The sequence below is a fragment of the Macaca mulatta genome, chromosome 1 (genome assembly GCF_049350105.2).
Source record: "Macaca mulatta isolate MMU2019108-1 chromosome 1, T2T-MMU8v2.0, whole genome shotgun sequence".
Classification (NCBI taxonomy): domain Eukaryota; kingdom Metazoa; phylum Chordata; class Mammalia; order Primates; family Cercopithecidae; genus Macaca; species Macaca mulatta.
The window spans coordinates 117,467,481-117,480,252 of record NC_133406.1 but is presented as its reverse complement, the minus strand read 5'-3'; the positions used below and the strand labels follow the sequence as shown (position 1 = coordinate 117,480,252).

The window sequence follows — 12,772 nt, the reverse complement described above, 5'->3', positions numbered from 1 at the left end:
ATGGCCGTATCTCCCACCACTTGTTCTGGTCCAAGGGCAGAAACGAGCATCCTGGAAACCAACCAGTACTTGCGCTCTGAACTGGAAAAATGCAAACAGAACTTCCGAGACCTCACAGAGAAATTCCTGACATCCAAAGCTACTGCCTACTCCCTGGCCAATCACCTGCAGAAATACAGTAGGTCCCATAGGGGCAAGGTCATCAAAGTGATAAATGATTGTCCATTTTCCTCTGTGAAATGAAACACTGCAGACTTTATTCTCTATCACAATTAATTTTATCCTGACTACTCTCCCAAAAAGGTAGAAGTGGGCATTTTACTCTCAATTTGCCAAGGACAGAAAAACTGAGGCACAAAGGTGTAAAGTTTGCAGGGCGAGTGTAGTGAGGAATAGAGACCAAAACCTTGGTTTAGGCATGAAACTGTCTTTCCCTTCTCAGCAATGAGTATCAGCTTCTACAAACATGTAACATCACTGTTGGTTAAAACAGCTCAGGATTCAATTTAAACTTTTTAAAGAACACACATTTGCACAGCACTGTGCCAACAGCACCAGGGGTGAAAGAGGTAATAGTATATACCCTATCTGCCTTGAAGGAACTTAAAACTACTTATTCTCAACTGAGTCACAGATATGTGGAGATGCGAACTTCAATAGCAAACATGGAGAAAAGTCTTTATTATACCTGGATCAATTTTCTCTTCCCACAAAAGTTCAGATAAGCCATTCCTCATGCTGTGGTTAGATTGAGGGTATTTCCAGAAAAATCAGAGACTTTGTAACACCCTTTCTGTCTCTCTCTGAGTATCAACTTTACGGACAGCAAACAACTGCAGGTGGACGTCCAGGATCAGAGCTATGAGACATATGGCCAAAATGAGAACAAGGCCAAGTGGAGCAGACCGCCGTTCTCAGTAGAAGGCCAGGCCAGTTTAAGAGCTAGTCCTTTCCTCTCCACAGTTGGCTCTCACATTTTTAAATTCACTGTAAAATCCAAAACCTGTTACTAATAGTCGGGGAAGGGAGAAGCTGTAATGACAGGGAAACATGGGAACAAGGGCATGAGAGGAACAGGGATATTAATTAGAAGAGGATTCTGGTTAACATTGAAATTGAATTTGCTTTCAAATTTCTGCAATTATTTTAAAATAAATCATTGTGTGGGAGGTAACTAAAAGTTGCTGTCTAACTTACTGTGATAGAAAAGTAAAGCCAAAAGCCCACTTACTAAAGAAGTGAAAAGATGAGCTTTGGTGTGTGGAAAAACTAGTTTAAAAAAAACTTCATTCATTATAATTGTAGGAAAAAAAAATTCTCAAGCTAGAGAAGAAGAATCATATTACCTAAGACCTTAGTATAAAGGTATTATTGTGCAGTGATTAAAGAGCATATACCCTAGGGCCAAATTTCCTGGGTTCAAATCTTACTCGTCGTCACTGTGCCTCAGTTTCCTCATCTGTAATGGTAATAGAGTAGTAACTACCTGTTTGGATAGTGGTGATGATCATATGATGATAATTCTTAAAAACCTACTGCAACAGTACCATGACAAACACTACGTGTTGGTTCTCCCTTCAAAATACCACCTATTAGCATTTGGGCATATATCATTTGGATCTTTCTCCTCCATATACAGCTTTACACAGTTGTATACAGATAAATGTTTAAATCTTTGAAATATTTTGGGATTATTGAAACTCTTGAAGCAGGAGAACCATCAGTCCTACAGTTCTTAGTATCTTCCCAAACACAGGAAGTGACACAGGAAGCCATTATTTCTTGGCCTTATGTTCATGTTTTATTTAAGAGGCTGTAAGGTTTGGTAAATTGGCCTTAAGATTTGAAGTCATGGCCAGGCACATTGGCACACTTACTGTAATCCCAGCACTTTGGAAAGTCAAGGTGGGTAGATCATTTGAGGTCAGGAGTTCGAGACCAGCCTGGCCAACATCGTGAAGCCTTGTCTCTACTGAAAATACAAAAACTAGCAGGGTGTGGTGGTGCACACTTGTAATCTTAGCTATTTGGGAGGCTGAGGCAGGAGAATAACCCGGGAGTCAGAGGTTGATGTGAACCGAGATCATGCCACTGCACTCCAATCTGGGCAACAAAGTGAGATTCCATCTCAAAAAAAAAAGAAAAAAGAAAAAAAGATGTGGAGTCAGACCTCAGGGGATGTGAATTCTGACTGTCTCATTCCAGTTGAATCATCTTGTCAAGTTGTTTTATCAGCCTATGGGTTCTTCTTTCCTCATCTCTAAAACGGGGAGTAGTTGAGAGACTGAGGAATAAAGATATGGAAATCCTAGTGTAAAGCCTGGTACTGGGGATACTTTTATCCTTGAGATAGACCCTGCTTCCTGTCCTGCAGGCAGTGACCACAGCAGCACGTCCAGCCTTCCATGATGCAGGCATGTCTGCCTTTTCTCAGAGTGTGAAGAGTGCAAAGACCTTATAGAATCTGTGCTGGAGGAGGAGCTGCAGTTTCAGGAGAGGGAGCTGGCTGAATTGCCGATGCCAGCTGCAAGGCTCCAGTAAGGAGGTACCTCTGTGGGAAGTGTATAAATACCGTTTGAAGTGGGGCAGCCTAGGCTGGTAGAACAAAGAGAAAATTTGTGCAAGGAGAAGGGCAGAAATGTATGAGGCAGACACAGAACTAGACTAAGACACAATGAGGCTATGGTCTAGTTAGGTGTCTAGGGTTTTCCATTAAATAGCACATTAGTAAAATGGAGACAGCTGCCTGTGTTGGCATAATAGCAATGTGGCTTCTATCTGTGTGTCCTTGGTCAAATTTACTTCACTTTTCTGCATGTCATCAACCTAGGCTACCTCATTTATAAAATGGAAATACTGACAGTATCTACCTTAGAGGGTTATGAAGATTAAATGCACAATTGCAAGTAGTTAGAATCATCTCTAACACATATAAAACTCTGAACAACTATTTTCTATAATTATTATATTTGTTCCCATTTATAGATATGGTGATTGTCATTATCATTTTCTGTAAGAGATATTTTCAAACTTTCCAAAGTGCCTTTCATGATAAGAATGTTTCTCCTCCAAACTTTTTTTAAAAGTGTTATACTAGGTGGAGTATTAACTGCTAGGGCTATTGGATAGATAGATGATTGAGCAGCTATTGTGTGGAAAATGAATTATTAATTTGCTCAGGACCAGCATTGACTATCCTTAGAGGGTTTCAGATGTAAAGTAGATTGTAGCATTCAAAACTTCTTTTAATCTTTCTTTTAATGCTTTGTTGAAATGAAATCATAGAAGCTCAAATGTGTAAAACTCACCAAAGCAGAGAGATTTGATTGAAGAGGGGATAGGTCTGGAGCCCCTGCTTCTCCCCAGTATGTGTCTTTACTTCCGCTGACACTTTCTAGTAACTCTAAGGAATAGAGTTTGAAAGAGGACCTGAGGATAACTACTTAGAAGAATATCAGGGAGAAAACTCAAGCATGAGATGTAGTAGATGACTGTAAATGTTCAGTCCAGCTCTGGGATTACATGGTTCTAAACATTAACTGAATAACTACTTGTATGTGTACATAGTACCGGGTGCGGTAAGTTGGGTCATAGGTGGCACTGTCCTTAGACTCACAGAGCTCACACTCCACATTTGAACCCACGTGTATTAGTCCATTCTCACACTGCTATAAACACGCATCTGAGACTGGGTGATTTATAAAGAAAAGAGGTTTAATCGGCTCATGGTTCTGTGGACTGTACAGGCTTCTGCTTCTGGGCTGGCCTCGAGAAACTTACAATCATTGTGGAAGTCGAAGGAGAAGCAGGCATGGTCTTCACATGGCCAGAAGAGGAGAGAGAGAGAGCAAAGAGGGAGGTGCTGCACTTTCAAAAACCAGACCTCATGAGAACTCATTCACTATCAAGAGAACAGCAAGGGGGGAAACCCGCCCCCATGATCCAGTCACCTTCCAGCTGTTCCCTCCCCCAACATTGGGGATTACAATCCAACATGAGATTTGGGTGGGGACACAGAGCCAAACCATATCACCATGAGAAATATTTAAACAATAATTAGAAAACAATGAAATCCCACATAGAGTAATGAAATTACTACTCAGAACTTTACTTTTTTTTTTTTTTGAGATGGAGTCTTACCCTGTTGCCCAGGCTAGAGTGCAGTTGTGTGATCTCAGCTCATTGCAGCCTCCACCTCCCAGGTTCAAGCGATCCTCCTAGGTCAGCCTCCCAAGGAACTGAGAGTACAGGCACACACCACCATGCCAGCTAATTTTTGTATTTTTAGTAGAGATGGGGTGTCGCCATGTTGGCCAGGCTGGTCTCAAAATTTCTGACCTAAGGTAATCTGCCTGCCTCGGCCTCCCAAAGTGCTGGGATTACAGGTGTGAGCCACTGCACCCGGCCAGAACTTTAGTTTTAATTGCCTTCTTACTGATTATGGTCTATCTTCATGTCATTCAAAAGAATATTGCCCTTCTTGACCTTTTCACTGATTTTTCTTTTTAACTTTCAATAACACCAGAGATACCTGGCCAACATTTTTGAACCTGGCTTTTTTTCTTTCTTTCTTTCTTTTTTTTTGCCAGTTACTATATAATGCTTAATGTATATTGTACGAAAATGTACTTGGGCTAAAGTGGGGAACCAAAGGGGCATCTTTTTAAAGCAAAGTTAGTAAAATAACAGACAACCCCAAGGCTGTTTCTTCATTCCTTCTGCCACAGGCAAGTCACACAACTTGTACAAGAATTCATCTTGGGCCAGGTGAGGTGGCTCATGCCTGTAATCCCAGCACTTTGGTACAGTGAGGTGCATGAATCATTTGAGGTCAGGAGTTCGAGACTAGCATGACCAACATGGCAAAACCCCATCTCTACAAAAAATATATAAATTATCCTGGCATGGTTGTGGGCACCTGTAGTCCCAGCTACTTGGAAGTCTGAGGCAAGAGAATTGCTTGAACCTGGGAGGCGGAGGCAGAGGCAGAGGTTGCAGTGAGCTGAGATCACATCACTGCATTCCAGTCTGGGCAACAGAGTGAGACTCTGTCTCAAAAAAAAAAAAAAAAAGAAAAGAAAAGAAAAAGAAAGAAAAAAAAAAGAAAAAAAAAAAGAATTCAACTTGGGAGTTCCTCACAGGGATTCTAAGAGATCTCTCCTCTGAAACTTCTATAATCTATTATTCACTACATTCCCTCTTACTCCTCTTTCCCACCTTAAGATACATGATCCCTTAATTCAGGCTCAGGCTAAAGAACTGACCCACTTTCTACAGAAGATACAGGAAGGGAGAGGTGTCTGCTACCTTTTCACCCAGCATGTGAAGAACACAGTCAAGTCTTTTGGGGGCCTTCTTAGGAACACTGGCATTGCCTACTACCAGAGACAGAGATTCTGTGAGCAAATGGTACAAGGAAGCCAGCTGACAGAGATCCTTGTCAGAAAACTGGCCACAGGTAAGTTGGCTACAGGCTCTGAAGACCCTTAGCTCCTCCCAAGTGCCCCAAAGTGGGGAGAAAAAATGCAGAGTTATCTCCATTGTAAATTTTATCTTAGTTTTGACTATGGTCCTTAATCTGCATTCTATTGTTTTCTCTTTAGAGCACTCAGGTAATCACTTTGCATATTCTTTCAAGAGTTCTGAGTTTTGTTTTTTATTTTGAGACAGAGTCTTGCTCTCTTACCCAAGCTGGAGTGCAGTGACACAATCTTGGCTGACTGTGATCTGTGCCTCCTGGGCTCAAGCATTCCTCCAACCTCAGCCTCCCAAGTAGCTGGTACTACAGGTGTGTGCCACCACGCCTGGATGACTTTTGTATTTTTTGTAGAGACAGGGTTTCTCCATGTTGCCCAGGCTGGTGTTGAACTACTGAGCTCACGTGATCCACCTGCTTTGGCCTCCCAAAATGCTGGGATTACAGGTGTGAGCCACTGTGCCTGGCCTGAGAGTTCTTAGTTTCAATCAGTAAGAGAGATAGAGTATAGTGGATTACTTCATCTTGATGAGCATAAGAACTCAGCTTCACTTCTGGAAGATATTTTCACTGGGCGTAGGATTCTAGTTGACAGTTTTTGTTTTTAAAGTGTTTGAAAAGTGATATTACACTGTTTTCTGGATTACATTGTTTCCAACAAGAAGTCTGCCATAATTCTTATTTTTGTTCCTCCGTACATAATATGTCGTTTTTCCTCTGGCCACTTTTGAGATTTTCTATTTATCACTGGTTTGAAGCAGTTTAGTTAAGATAAGACCTTGTATAGTTTTATCTTTTACATATTGTTTTACTTTATCTAGTTTCTTGCATCTGCATGTTTATAGTTCTGATCAAATTTGAATAATAATGACATATATGTCTTATACATGGCATATACAAGATATTATATATGGCACATGTATATCAAATCTATATAATATATATTCTCTTCTTTCTCTCTAGCCTCTCATTCAAAGACTCCAGTTATATTTGTATTAGCTGCTTTGAAATTTTACCACAGCTGACTAATGGTCTGTTCATTTTTGTTGTATCTTTTTTTTCTCTCTTTGTTTCTATTTCCATGTCTTGAAATTGGTTAATCTTTCTTCAGCAGCATCTGCTGTTAATCCTATCCAGTGTATTTTCATCTCAGACTTTATTTTTCATGTAAATTTAATTTATATCTTTTTTAAGGCCTTCTATGTAACTCTTCATCATTTCATATTTTCCCCTAGCTTGTTTATTTTATTTTATTCTATTTTTTGAGACAGAGTCTCGTTCTGTTGCCCAGGCTGAAGTACAATGGTGAGATTTCAGCTCACTGCAACCTTCACCTCCTGGGTTCAAGTGATTCTTGTGCCTCAGCCTCCTGAGTAGCTGGGATTCTTGTGCCTGCAGCCTCCTGAGTAGCTGGGACGTGCCTCCACACCCAGCTAATTTTCATATTTTTCAGAGAGATGGTGTTTCACCACATTGGCCAGGCTGGTCACCAACTCCTGACCGCAGATGACCCACCCACCTTGGCCTCGCAAAGTGCCAGGATTACAAGCATGAGCTGCCACACCTGGCCTAGCTTCTTTAATACAAGGAATATAGTTATATTTGTTTCAATGTCCTTGTCTACAGATTCTGTCATCTGTGTCCTTTCTATTGATTTTTTAATTCTCACTTGATGTGTCCTTTCTAAGTCAGTTTAAGCAGATTGATTTTTTTTCCCCCTTCTTATCATGGATTACAGTTTTCTGTCTCTCTGCATTCCTAACATTATTTGATTTGGTGTTAGACATTGCGAATTGTAACTTATTGAGTGCTGGATTTTTTTGCATTTTGTGTTAAAACTATTTTAGCTTTGTTTTGGTATACAATAAAGTTACTTAAAATCAATTTGTATCTTTTAAAGCTGGCTTTTTAAATTTTTTAGGCAGGATAAGAGCAGCTAGTAGTCAACCGCTATTTTTTTTTCCCACTATGGAGGCAATATGACTTTTAAGAAAATAGATCTTATTTTTTAGAGTAGTTTCAGATTCACACCAAAATTGAGCAGGGAATACAAAAAGTTCCCATATACACCCTGCCTGCACACATGCATAGCCTCCTAGGCTATCAGCATCTCTCCCCAGAATGGTACATTTGTTACAGTTGATGAACTTACATTGACATGTCATTATCACACAAAGTCCATAGTTTACACTGGGGGCAACACTCTTTTGAAGGTTCTAAGCTAGTGATCTCCCACAGATTTGGCACCAGGGACTGGTTGCATGAAAGACAATTTTTCCACAGACAAGGTGGGGGTGGGATGGTAGGGGTTGGGAGTTGGGTGGTTTCAGTAGGAAACTGTTCCACCTCAGATCATCAGGCACTAGTTAGAGTCTCATAAGGAGCGTGCAACCTAGACCCGTGGCATGTACAGTTCACAATAGGGCTTGTGCTCCAATGCTAATCTAATGCCAGTGCTGATCTCACAGGAGGTAGAACTCAGGCCATAATGCTTTCTGGCTGGCTGCTCACCTTCTGCTGTGCGGCCCCGTTCCTAACAGGGCATGGACCAATGCTGGGGGTTGGCGACTCCTGTTCTAAGCAATGCTCCCTCTATTAAAAGGGATTTTCACTCTAGCTAATGGAAACACCAAATGTTGCAAACTCTGTGTGAACTACAGAGATTATTCCTTTTGGGAAGTTCTTTTCCCTGCTTTGCATAATTTCCTCAAATTCATGTACTAATCAGTACTTAGCTGAAGATTGAAGACAGATATCCAAGGCATTCTGTCTGTGCAGCAATCTAGTCTCTAGTCTGTCCTGTGATGTCTACCCACCCTGACTTCTTCAAACTTACTACCAGGCTCTGCCTGGGTCCTCCCTCCCTGCTCTGCACTTGACAATCTCAGGCAGGAAACTGGAGCAGTCATAGGGCTCACCTCTTTTATTTTCTCTCTCTCAGGGATCACTGTCCTGTACTGCACTATATCCAATGTTGAAGCTAGAGTTTAAAATACCTTTTCCAGTTTCTTAGTTGTTTAAGGTGGAGGACAAATCTGGTCCCTATTTCTCCAACTTGGCCAGAAGCTGAAGTCTCCGTTCAATCTTTGTGGTCAGAAAGAACAGTATGACAGAAGGCAGCTTGTTAGAATGGGAAGATCCGTGGACTAAGAATCAGAATTACCTAGGCTCTAGCCTCAGCGCTGTATTTACTAACTTTGTGCAAGTGATTGATCCTTCTTGAATTTCTGTTTCCTCATTTGTAAAGTGGGTCAAATCATAATTCCACGGCTGCTGTACAGATCGGTTGAAGTAGTATCTTAATGTTCATGAGTGTATTTCTCTTTCAGGGTTATTTATTTATTTATTTTCAGGTCCCGATAAACTGTCCAAATCTTTTGGAGTTAGTTTAGGGACAAGATATAGTAGAAACTGATGTTAGAAAAGTTGATTTATACTGGAATATTTTTCACAGAATCACCCCCAATTTTCACTAACAAACTGAGAAGAAGAGAAAAAGAATTACCCCCAAGAACATTGGAGGAAGCACAACCGGGACAGACTTGAAGGCACCTGGGCAGTCCTCTGGTTTTGCAGTAGGGGTAGGACAGGGCTATATGTCCTCTCCAAGACTGGAGCAGGTTCTGTGTGTGAGTAGCAAGGGGACAAACAGTCATGGTCTGGCAACCAGCCTGTGGCAGGAAGGAAGGTTACAACTGGAGAAGTCCAAAGGGCAGCCAGGCAAGTATTCTTTGAGCTGGGGAACAAAAGACATTTTAAACTTTTTGCTCTGCTTCAGACAGCTGATGTCATGGTGATGATTCACCACATCAGGAACACCCTGTCCAGTGGGCTCAGGGAAGCCCACCAGGCCACTTCTCTAAAGACACAACCTGAGGCCTCCGCAAAAATTCTCACAGAGCATTCTGAACACACATGTCAAGTGTTATGTCCCTGATCATATAGGCCCCATGTGTGCAATGTGTGAAATGGGACCTGCTTAATTTCTGACCAGCTCTTTCTAATTTTGATTTGCAGAAAATCACAATGGTAAGAAAAATGAAGACAGGCAAAAGCTACTGGCTCCCAGGTAACTCTGAATGATGAAGGGGCTGATAATGGACTGACCAAATCTAAAGAGAATTCCAGAAACAAGGGTTCAAGAGGTTAAAGGTCCCAGATCTAGAAAAAGCAGAAACTGCTGAGTGTACCTCTTTTTGTTGACTGATTATACAATGTACCCTTTAAAAAATGGTTCTCTGTTCTCTTTGCAATTCTTGTATTGGTTCTTATTTCCTAGTAATTTCTCACACTTAGTTAACTAGTCAGTCTTACTGAAAAGTAAACTAACCAGGGATCCCTGGTTTCTGTATCTTTAAAATCTATATGGTTGCAAACCAAAGTGAGATGCCTATCTGGTTTCTGCACAGTTTTCCTGAATTATGTTGGCAGACGTTTTTTAGCCAGAAAATTACCTTGAAAATAAACTGAAACCATAGCAAGTATTTAGAGCTAGGGGTCTAAAATCTGCAAAAGCCCTGGGATGTTACGTTGTCTCAGGAGCTGGTATTCAATGGACCACTCCACATCATATGAAATAAAATTTGAACACAGCATTTCGAAGCCAATAGTATGAATCTCTGTGTGTCCTGTGTGCCCTGAGTGTATTTTAGAGTAGTTGTTGAGTCTGCCTTCTTATCTGTGTGTTATGAGGTCAAAGCACTGATCACTTGCTGTTTTCACTTCTATACTAACTCTTGGCCCACTATACTCCCAGTCAAAAGTGGATTGTATACTTCCTCTTTGATATGATGGTCCATTTGGTTTTGGTGCCTCTTCCATGAGCTTCAGATCAGAACTAGCTATGAAGCTGTGGTTCCAGGCTGCCTTGGTTTAATCCCTTGTCTTGCCTACTCCACCAGGCTCAGGAGGAAGGTCTAGGAGGAAGAAATGGATGAAGTCCTGGAGGACTCACTAGATGAACAGCATTTGACTCATTCCAGCTGCCATGTCTCCCACCAACTTCCCAGCAGCAATGCCTTCCTCTTTGATGCACAGGAAGACTCCTCTGCTCTGGATATACAGTGAGTGCTCCTTTGATAAGAAAAATAAAGCTCCATCAATCTCTCAGTAGCTCCTACATTCTACATGCTCAACACCTCTGTCTAAACTGAGAGATGTTATTCTCTGCATGCAGGTCCTAAATATTCACTTTAAAAAAGTGATTAGGCTGAACATAGCTCTGGGATCAAGTCTCAAGTACAGTTCCCTGTTGGGTCAAGTAATTTGCTCTGCTCCTGTCCTCACCTCAGTTCCTCTGACCCCAAATGGCATCTGCAAGCTGGTATACTCAAAGCAGGCCAGAATGGAGAGAGTGAAGAGATTATGGCAGACTCTCTGCCACTACTGCAGCACATGTACAAATCCGTTTAACAGATCTCCTTCTTTAAAATGGGATATCTTATCTTTCCTGAAGAAAAAAAAAATTTATATATATATATAAATTATATATATATAAATATATATTATATATAATATATATAAATTTTATATATATAAATATATATATATATATATAGAGAGAGAGAGAGAGAGAGATAGGGTTTCTTGTTCTGTCATCCAGGCTAGAGTGCAGTGGCATGATCTCAGCTCACGACAACCTACAACCTAGATCAAATGACCCTCCCACCTCAGCCTCCTGAGTAGCTGAGACCACAGATGATGCCACTACTCCCAACTATATTTTTGCCTTTTTGGTAGAGACAGGGTCTTGCCTTGTTGCCCAGGCTGGCCTCAAACTCCTGAGGTCAAGCAATTCGCCGACCCCTGCCACCTAAAGTGCTGGGATTATAGACGTGAGCCACCGCGCCCAGCCTTCCTGAAATATTCTTGATGATTAGAGTTCCTGAACAGTTTTCCCAAGCTGTTCTAGCCATCCCAAGAATGTTGGCAGGCTTGCCCATATGTTTGGAGGTGCAATTATAATGGTTCCTGGGTTTCAAGCTCCAGTCTCCATCTCCCCTCAGGTGCTTGCTTTCCCATAAGGTTCCATCTGACTAGTAAAATATCAGGGTATTTCCATAAAGACAAGACTTTGGTCTTGGCAACCCTTTGGTGAATAGCCCGGATTCTCAATCTTTGTGCAGCACCAAGGTATTTTTACGATCTCTGTTAGTTTAGTCTCAATGTTGTAACTCAATCTAAATAAACAACGAGGCTATCTGCTGGAGAAAAGGCTGAATCTAACAGCAATGCCACCAGCATGCCCTCTTCCCAGAATAACTCCACACTAGCCATTGGAGCTTCTTTAGGTATGTAAGAGCCCTTTGAGTTGGTAGCCTCACTGCTGTGTGTATAGATTAAAACTTTGACCTATATCTCCTCTCCCTTACTTGAATGTTTGACTTGACTTTGGGGCAAAAGTTTGGATTGTTAGGGAACTATATGCTTTATATACTCTTCTATGCAATAGAAAGAGACTCATTGAGCTTTCATAGTAATATAAACCATATTAGGTTTGTCATTTTGCCAGGGATGGGTATAAGTGGCTTTTATTACTCATACCATCCTCTGACAAAGGCATCCTTATTACTCTTTCCAATTTCACAACAAGGGGCAGAAGAAGGTCTTTACCATCTGTTAAAGATGTTCAGGGCTGGGCACGGTGGCTGACACCTATAATCCCAGCACTTTGGGAGGCCTAGGTGGGTGGATCACTTGAGGTCAGGATTCGAGACCAGGCAGGCCAACATGCTGAAACACCGTCTCTACTAAAAATGCAAAAATTAGCCAAGCATTGTGGTGCACGCCTGTAGTCTCAGCCACTTGGGAGGCTGTGGCATGAGAATCCTTTGGACCTGGGAGATGGAGATGCAGTGAGCTAAGATGGTGCCTCTGCACTCCAGGTTGGGCGACAGAAAGAGACTCTGTCAAACAACAACAACAACAACAACAAAAAAGATGTTCAGGAGAGATATTTTGTAGAGAGCAAGATATTCCCTAGTACCTATAAGTCATCTCAAGGAGGTGGTCACACCTTTCCTAGTGCTAGAAAAGCCCTACTCAGGGACCTTCTGTGTTTTCCCACCTCCTGTCAACCTGCCTTATACTTCCCATATCTCCCTGTGGGAGGCATCCCTGTGGAGTCTGCTTAGCACTTGGCCATGCTTTGTTTGAAACCTTAAAAGCTCTTAAAGAAAGTTGCCTTATGTTCCCTGATGAGAAGATGAAGTTGGCAAAAGCATGGTGAAGGCCAGGGGTCTTGATGAGAGGCCCCTGACTACCCCTTTAGTGATCGGCATTCTTCATTTCCCATCT

The 12,772-nt window shown here is 41.6% G+C and overlaps 1 pseudogene; it reads left to right on the top strand.

The window, feature by feature from the left end:
- LOC703959 (NBPF family member NBPF6-like protein) lies at nt 1-10,888 on the top strand (annotated as a pseudogene).
- The last annotated feature ends 1,884 nt before the right edge of the window (nt 10,889-12,772 follow it).